This window comes from Gasterosteus aculeatus, chromosome 4 (assembly GCF_964276395.1).
Source record: "Gasterosteus aculeatus chromosome 4, fGasAcu3.hap1.1, whole genome shotgun sequence".
NCBI classification, from domain to species: domain Eukaryota; kingdom Metazoa; phylum Chordata; class Actinopteri; order Perciformes; family Gasterosteidae; genus Gasterosteus; species Gasterosteus aculeatus.
In genome coordinates, this window is record NC_135691.1 from 21,278,889 (window position 1) to 21,287,410 (window position 8,522).

The window sequence follows — 8,522 nt, forward strand, 5'->3', positions numbered from 1 at the left end:
TTATTTGATAAAGACAATTTTTTTATATTTCTTAAATGTTTTTTTTTCAACCATATTTTAACCTATATCCAATATATTGCGCGAAGCTCAAAAATAACAGATGGCGGACCAAACTCCGTAAATGGTCGTATTTGTACCTAAAAGTTGTTTGTTTGACTTTTTTTTGCTTAGATTTTTTTTTTAATTACCGAGAAATAGACACTGTGCAATGTAAAAAACCCTTTATTGTAACTGAAAAATAAGTCTGAGAGGATTTGCGAGGTGTATGAGCCACCTACCTAATGTTAGCATGCTACTACCCATAGACATAATATACATAGACGCCGCATTGGCTTCTAGTCGCGAGAAATACGGCCGCCATCTTGGAGCGGTTAGGGTACTCGTAGTTGCGTAGCAGCAGAAGATACAGGATGCCACAGCACTGTGCTGCTTATTTCTGCGCTAATCGGCGGACCATCGCCAGCAGGGCTCGGGGGATAACCTTTCACAAGTAAGATTTAATATTACCGTCCTATTTGTTGTGTTTTGTGAAAAGAATATTACCAGAGAGTAGAGAAGGAGCAAGTATCTTACTGCAGTGAAATCGCAGTCAGCTAGCTTGGCTATGTTTACTTCCCCGGCTGTTTTTCACCTGATTATGAACTGAGACTTGATAAGTCATATTCCATAACACTTAGATTGAAACGGACACAATAATGTTATTGTAGAAATATAACCCATTACTGGTATAACATTGGCCACACAACTTTCTTGTCATGTGGAATTAACGCATCTTAAAGTAGCTTGCTATGTAGTGAACTAGCCTACTGCTGTGTTTGTGATACTTAGCTTGCTGCATTTCACTGTGTAGTAGCTTTTGTGTAGTGAAGCTTTATTCATGGCAGAGTAACTGATAGCTTAGCTGAGTTCAATGTGAAAGCAACTTGCCCAACACAGTGTATTATTCACATGTAATTCAACAAAAGTAAGATACCTCTCGTATCTCATACCCATCCCACTTGCTTAAAATAAAGGCAACAGAACATCTGACCTTAGAATGGTTTGCAAACAAGCTTATTTACAATTTCAGCAACTTTGGTTCATCATCAACAATATTCATCAACATAGGAGTTTTGTTTAAGAAAGGTTATAAGAAATGTGAAGAAAGAAAATAAGCTTGAACCTCTTTGTGAAATGTTTTTGTGTAGACTCTCCCAAATCTTCCGTTTTCATTTTGAAGGTTTCCAAAGGACAAACATGTGAGGAAGAAGTGGGAAGTGGCTTTGAGGAGAGATGGGTTTACAGCAAGTGATTCATCATTACATTACATTACAGGTCATTTAGCAGACGCTTTTATCCAAAGCGACTTACATTACACTTTAAACCCATGGCTTTTTCACATTTTTGCCTGGGGAGCAATTAGGGGTTAGGTGTCTAGCTCAGGGACACTTCGACATGGAACATGGGGCAGCCTGGACACGAACCACCAACCTTGTGCTTCCCAGCACACCTTTTCTAACCCCTGCGCCACGACGACCCGATCATCAGTGCTTTGCTGTGAACACTTCAAGCAGAGTGATTTTGATAAGACGGGTCAGATTGTCCAACCGAGATGGTGTTATTCCATCAGTCTTCAGCTTCCCGGTTCGCCTCCAAATAGTAGGCTATTAGCATTCATAAATGTACATATTCTATTATCATCACAGGGCAGGGTGAGATACTTATCCCTTTTTTAATATATATATATATAATATATATATATACATAATGTATATGTTAATATACATTATGTATATATTATATGTTATATATAATAATGTTTTGGAGATATTAGAATCTCACTTGTTTGGTGCCACTCATATTAAACACACTCTCAAATAAACCCATACACACACACACAATTGAAGACACGTTGAACATGCATTCCTGACACACACTCACACCACACACACACGTTTTTTTTGTATATTACGGCTGCTTTGTTTTGGTGTTTGTTAGGTGTTCAGGGTTTCCCGCAGAAAACTTGTTAGTCAAGGTGGTTGGTCGTCCGACGGGGGGGCTACTGGCGCTGTTTCGCTAGGTCGTCGTCGTCAGGTTTAAGATGATTTGTGCACGCCCGTGTTTGTTTTTCGTCAGTAATGAAGGCCTGCGCCATTAAAATGGCAGATATACGGACTGCTGCAGCTTTGTTTCTGCTGTGGAAGTCCTAGATATGTTGGGAAATTAAACTGCGTCATGTCTGGATTAGTAACCTCATCTGGTGGAACGAACCAGCCTTCTCAAGTAACGGTAACTTTACCTGTGCGGTTCAGATTTAACTGTTTAGTTATTGCAATAAACTGATCATGTTGTAAACAGAATATTTTGATTTTCTTTCTTTTCTTTTTCCTGCATATGATGAACAATGTTGCTGAAGGTGAAATGCAATACTATCAAGAAGTACATCAAATTGCCCTCAGGCTTCACCTATTCAGAATTCATCAGGGAAGGTAAATCATTTGAAGGCAAAATGAAATATGTAGCGAATTTAACAACAAATCACAGCACAATATGATCTGTGGCAGAACTATTTAAAGTTCTGCCACTCTGCTACTTTTGTATTTAACAGTTTATATTACATTAATGACAGTTCGTAGTGGAATCATTAACATTAGTTAGAACATGGTTGTACATGATTCTTTTTAGTTTAACAGAGTTAAGCAGGATTATTTCAAATTTGCTCCAGGTGACTTAATCTGCTTACATTCCCTCCTTTTTACAGTCAAAAACAAGTTTGGGCTTCCTGATGTAGCTCTACTTGACATTTTTGATGATACTGACACAGCAGTAGAGGAAGACATTCTTCTAGAGCTGTTGGAGGCCAATCCAGACATGTGCCTGACAGTACGTGACAGCATTTCCAATGAAGGTAGGTGTCATTAAGAAAACCAATGTTAATGGATAGGGCTATTTGGTGCACCTAACATTGACCTTTCTTTATGGAAGGAACATGGCAGTGGTCAAGGTTAGGTCAAATTTGTTACAGATTACTAAAAATATAATCTGAATACTTTAAGGTTACTTAAATGTTTATACTTAAATGGATAAAGCCACATTAAGTTAATAAAATTCTCTCTAGATCATTCAACACCATCTTCCCTCACGGACACCATACCACTTCCTTCAAGTGACAGTGACCTTAGAGAACTGGGTATGACCACAGGCAGAAATAGATCCAGCAAAGAAGACATGAGCAGTTCTGCAACAAAGGCTTCCGTGTCAGAGGCAGCAAAGGAGGTAATTGAGAGCTGGAAACGTCTTATTTTGATTTACTATCAATTATAAGGTCTCACGTTTAAGCATTTCGTTCCAAACTCACTTTTTTATAAAAAAAAATGTTATTAATTTGCTCCCTTCGTAGATGTTTACCGTTCACAACACTTCTGTTTTTTGTCATTCCTCTGAACTTTCACCCGTAGTCTATATAGACATGTTGTGGTATGTTTTTTATAATAGACTGAATTGAACACTGAAACTTATTTTCCCTTTTCCTGTTATGCGAGTAGATTGTAGAAAATGCCCTGCTTAAGAAGCCTGGAGGAGAGGATATTCTTGAGGAGTACAAGTCAGAAAATTCACTAATGCACCGCGCTAGGAGACAGCTTGTCAACATATTGGCGAGTGATATGACTGAGAGACATGGGTAAGATTTAAAAAGGAATTACAAAGAAATGTAATAAGACTGTAATCTTGTAATGATATAACTAATGTAATGATATAACTAATGTTTCTTGTACTAAAGAAATTATTGACGATGGACTTTCTTCTCTCCATAGCAGGATTCCTTCCCGTCAGCAGAAGGAGATGTATGCTCTGGGAATTATTACTCTTTCCCTCACTGAAGGATCCTTTTTCTCCAAAGGGCTATGTAAGTTTTTCAACCTTAAGAAAACACAGCAGCAGATTTACAGTAAAGGGCTTTGGCGTTGTAGTTTTCATTCTAAAATAACTACTGTTGTTTATAAAAGTGAAAATATTTCAGAATTCAACAATCATGATGGTGACTCTGACTTGAAATTACTTGGGTTATAAGGATATTAAAAACAAAATCTGTTAAATAAGTAAGTGTGTTATGTCTTATGTTTCACAATGCTGTATTTTAACTCTACGTAAGATTGTTTTGTGATTATTTGTGTTTATTCATTTAAATGTAACAGGAGCATTTCTATGATGGGGAAAGAGGAACTGGATATTTAGCTCGGCGCCTCAAAACCATTTCCAGGACTTCAGCAAAACGGCCAGTCAAAGAAGTCTCAGTGCATCAAGCACAAGGACCAAAGCGCCAAAGATCAGCAACCACACTGCCTCAGCAGCTTGATGGAGATGCCTGCAGGGAGGCCATTTCATTTCTTGTTCACTCCCCTGATGAAGCAAGTGTATTTCAGAAGATGAAGATGACGTTTCAACATCGTCAGGACCTAGTGCATGACCCACAAAGAAGCACAGATGTCTTCAAAACATTTCCACGCTTTTTAGATGTCAAAGGACTTGTGAGTTGTATATTTCTTTTATTTAAACCGAAGTCTTAAATATCCAGTGTTTTGCTGGATGTTAGCCATGAAAACACCTAATCATTCTTCTTCCTCGCTTATTGATTGTCTTTTTCCAAAATCTTTATTCTGATTTACACTAGTTTAATATACCACACACTGATATCAAAAATCACTAAGCTCACCATTAAGAATGCACTGGGTCCTGGCTTTCATACAGAATATATGCTTCTGTGTGTGTGTGATCAACAGGTGAATCAAGACTTCCTCCTGCTGTTTGTTGCTGAAACAGCCTCCAAGATGCTTGAGAAGTGGGACATCTCATTCAAGCTCAAGGTCATCAAAGAGGCCAAACAACTGACTCCGACAACTGAGCTGTGCCGACTTCTAAAAGCTGCTGAGAAACTTGCAGAGAAGGATGAAACGGGTAAACTACACAGCATGCATTGTTCATATTACGAATTTGTTAGCTATTTTCATCTTTTCCTATTAGACATTAATGCTTTGTTTTTCCTCCTGATAGACTGGGACAGTGACATCGCTTCTATGCTGCTTCTTCTCCATCTCTTGCCACCCACAGCGGGACGGAAGAGGACCAAAATAAGTCCAAGTGCTGCAGTGGAGAAAATGGGGCACTTTCATAAGGTACATTATATGCCTCATTTGTTAAAATTCCACGAGACAGTTTTTCTTTTAGTTATATGCACTTGCTAGCCATTTGTTGCTTTCAAATTGTATTCCTTCCAAATAAATGGTATTGCAGGCCAGTATGTCCCAATTATTTGAGGACTGTTTTTCCAGTGAAGCAAATGTCTATTACATTTACATGGACCAGCAAGTACCAGATTCATCTGAAGGTGTACACATAATATTTTTTTTTCTTTTTAGTCATGCTGCTCCATCAATGAATATCTGCAGGAAAGGGAGAGTAAACAACCATACATCCTTGCCATTGGCCGAATCCAGAAGGCGATTGATACCTTCTACATCGCCGTTGACAAACAGCTCATCCTCTGCCAAGCCACCAGCTCGTTCGGTGCTTTTGATGAACTGTTTAAATCCCACTACGTGTTCAACTTGTCTTATGAGAAGTCCCTGGTCCATTTCTACACTTTTCTGCAGACAACGGTCTACAACATTGATGTTACCACAACAGATGAGTCTCCAAGAGTTTGTGAGTTGTGGGCAAAACTTTTGAATGACATATGAATATGTTTAAATGTTTTGTATGTCAAGCAGTGTATGCTACCAGTCAGTGCCTAATAACTCATTTGCAAATCTGCCACAGTTTCTATCCAAGCACTAGGTTTAAGTTAGTTTGTGCACAAGATCATTGTATGCGTCAGTTTTCAAAATTTTCAGGTTTTAAAAAGCATTTAATTAGTGTGCATGATAAGGATTGTCAAAGTGGTGATGCAGAAACCTCAGAGTCATTTCAGGCGGATTTTCACAGTTTACAAAATGGTACAGAAGTTGCAGGAACAAGTGTCGTGCAGAGCCCTGACACTGGGTATTTTGATAACAATGGATCAGGTCAAAGTATCAAAGAAAACACAGAAGATATCTGTGCTACAATTATTGCCAAACTCCATGGTAGTGGAATGGCAAATAGTGTAGTTTCGTCAATTGTTAGTGATTTGGAAGAATTTGCTGGTGGTCTGCACTCCCAAGTTAAGCATGAAATACTGTCTGCCGTGCTAAAAGATAACCCTGTAAGACAGACCTGGGCATTGTGCGGCCTGCGGGCCAAATACGGCCCGCGGGATGATTCTGACCGGCCCGCGAAAGACTACATGATTTAGAGAAAAAAAACATATTTTCTAACTAAAACCGCATTGCTTTTATTTTGAAGCCCATTTATTCTCACGGTGCACGTCAACTGTGCACGTGAAATGCGTGTGATTGACAACCTGTCTCCCCTCCGGGTCACCCCTGACTCTCTACCTTCTGTTTCAAACAAAAATGGACTACTATTTCTTTCTTTAAGTAAGTCAAAGGTAAACCTGTGTGTTTGGTTTGTGGGGAGCATGTCGCCGTGTTTAAAGAGTACAATTTGAAACGGCTTTACGAGACCAAACTTAAATACGTAAATACAAAAACTTGACTGATGCCGAACGAGCGCGGATCAACGGATTTACTAGCAAAGCTAGAAAAACAACACGGCTGTTTTACAAAGCTGCATGCAGCCAGAGATGCAGCGACCAGAACCAGCTTGATAGGCCACAAAATTGCCCAGAACACTAAGCCATTCTCTGAGGGGCAGTTTGTGAAAGAGTGCGTGGTCGAGTCTGCAGCACTGCTGCCCAGAGAAAAAAGAAGCGTTTAAAACATCCCACTGTCCCGCCGCACCGTGACGAGGAGGGTGTAGACCCATGTAATGGAAAAAATTATGTAACCCTTCAAAATGTTTCATTGAATGAACAAGGTTATAAACTGCATGGTGTTGCCATGATATAGAATTGAGCTGGAGTCTCACACCGCCTGTGATGGGCTGGCAATCAGTCCTGTCTATCGCCCGAAGAGCCTTAATCTTATTTACCGATTGTCTGTGCAAAATCTTCCACAACACCCACCTGAAGATCAACAGAGGGACCCTGCAGAATGCCCTGCAGTTTGCCTACCAAGCAAACAGGTCAGTGGGTGATGGGGTCAACATGGGTCTGCACCACCTTGACTCGCCAGCGATCTGTTTGTTTATGGACTTTGGCTTGGCATTCAACACCATCATACCGGGGTTACATCTTTAACTCCATCATCCAGTCTATTCTCTGTTCTCACGTCACTACCATCCCTGTGTGGTTTGGATTGGCCACTAAACAAAACCACAGACTACAAAAGATCATCAGCAGAGAAAATGATCGGGACCAGCCTGCCCTCCACGCTGGACTTGTGCAGCTGTTGGGTGAGGAAACGGGCAGAAAGATCACTGTAGCCCCTTCAGACCAAACTAAAGTCAACTAAATGTATACTTTTGAATATTTATATTGTATAGTTGTTAAATAATTGGTTTCTATTCTATTTATTTCTAATTTAATTATTTGATGTATTCTTGTTCATCGGATGAACTGTGTGTGTATGGTGAGACCACATGTAACTGGACTGAAATTAGTACTCAAACGCATACATGGCAAATAAAATATATTCTGAACTTGATTCTGAGTGACACCAAGTTAGCACAGAGTTGGTCCAATAATGCCCTCTGCTGGAAAGACTAGGACACTGCCACCAAACCCTCAATCAATGTTAGATGTGTTAATAGATGTGTTTTCATGAAACCTAGAGGAAAAATACACTGCTCTGAATCATATTCATGTTGGTGGAAAATGGTTGTATTGAATCAGACTGCCATAATGTTCATGAGTGCTACAAGAGATCACTGAGATTGACATGCCTTCATATGAACGGCCGATGACCCACTTTCTTTTGTTCTTTGTTGAATGTTGGTCCCCTGGACTTTGAAGCTCAGAGTGTTGGTCCTACACTGCTGTCAGGAAGAAAACTGAGCTTTGACTGAAACTGAACACTACAATTGGATGTCGCATCCCAAGTTGCCATGGCTTGGACCATGGAATTGCAAGTTTTATACTTTTTTAATAAAAAAGGAAACTGATCCAATGACAGGGATCCTAACAGGAAGGCGGGCTTAAAGAAGGGGTTGGCGTGCTTCTTCTATGTACCCCATGAAGCAGAAGATCTGTGGATCTAAGTCAAACTTGGTTTGCTTCACTGAGTAACTTCCACTGAAATGAAACAACCTCAGCCTCCAACACTATGTACCACTTGTCTTTATACATCCACGGTCAATTCCATTCAAATCTTTTATTGAAAACTTTCTGGAACCTCTGGTTTTGGGTTTGACTTTTCGGGACACGAATCCCTGATCCCTGCGGCCAACTTTTTTCAACACATTTCGGTAGTTTGCTCTTTTGTGAGACAATATCAAAATGGAATCATTTTGAAATGACAAAACAAAAAAAAATAAAAGAAGCTGAGATCAAAACAAACAGCTCCTCC

At 39.7% G+C, this 8,522-nt stretch overlaps 1 pseudogene across 1 annotated transcript; it reads left to right on the forward strand.

Annotated features, from left to right (window-relative positions):
- Nucleotides 1–376: 376 nt before the first annotated feature.
- Nucleotides 377–8,512, forward strand: LOC144406179 (uncharacterized; annotated as a pseudogene). The gene is made up of 10 exons (XR_013467377.1): nucleotides 377–490; nucleotides 1,220–2,468; nucleotides 2,741–2,887; nucleotides 3,098–3,255; nucleotides 3,525–3,661; nucleotides 3,795–3,886; nucleotides 4,176–4,508; nucleotides 4,761–4,935; nucleotides 5,032–5,153; nucleotides 5,397–8,512. The product of XR_013467377.1 is annotated as an uncharacterized LOC144406179 (transcript).
- Nucleotides 8,513–8,522: the final 10 nt, after the last annotated feature.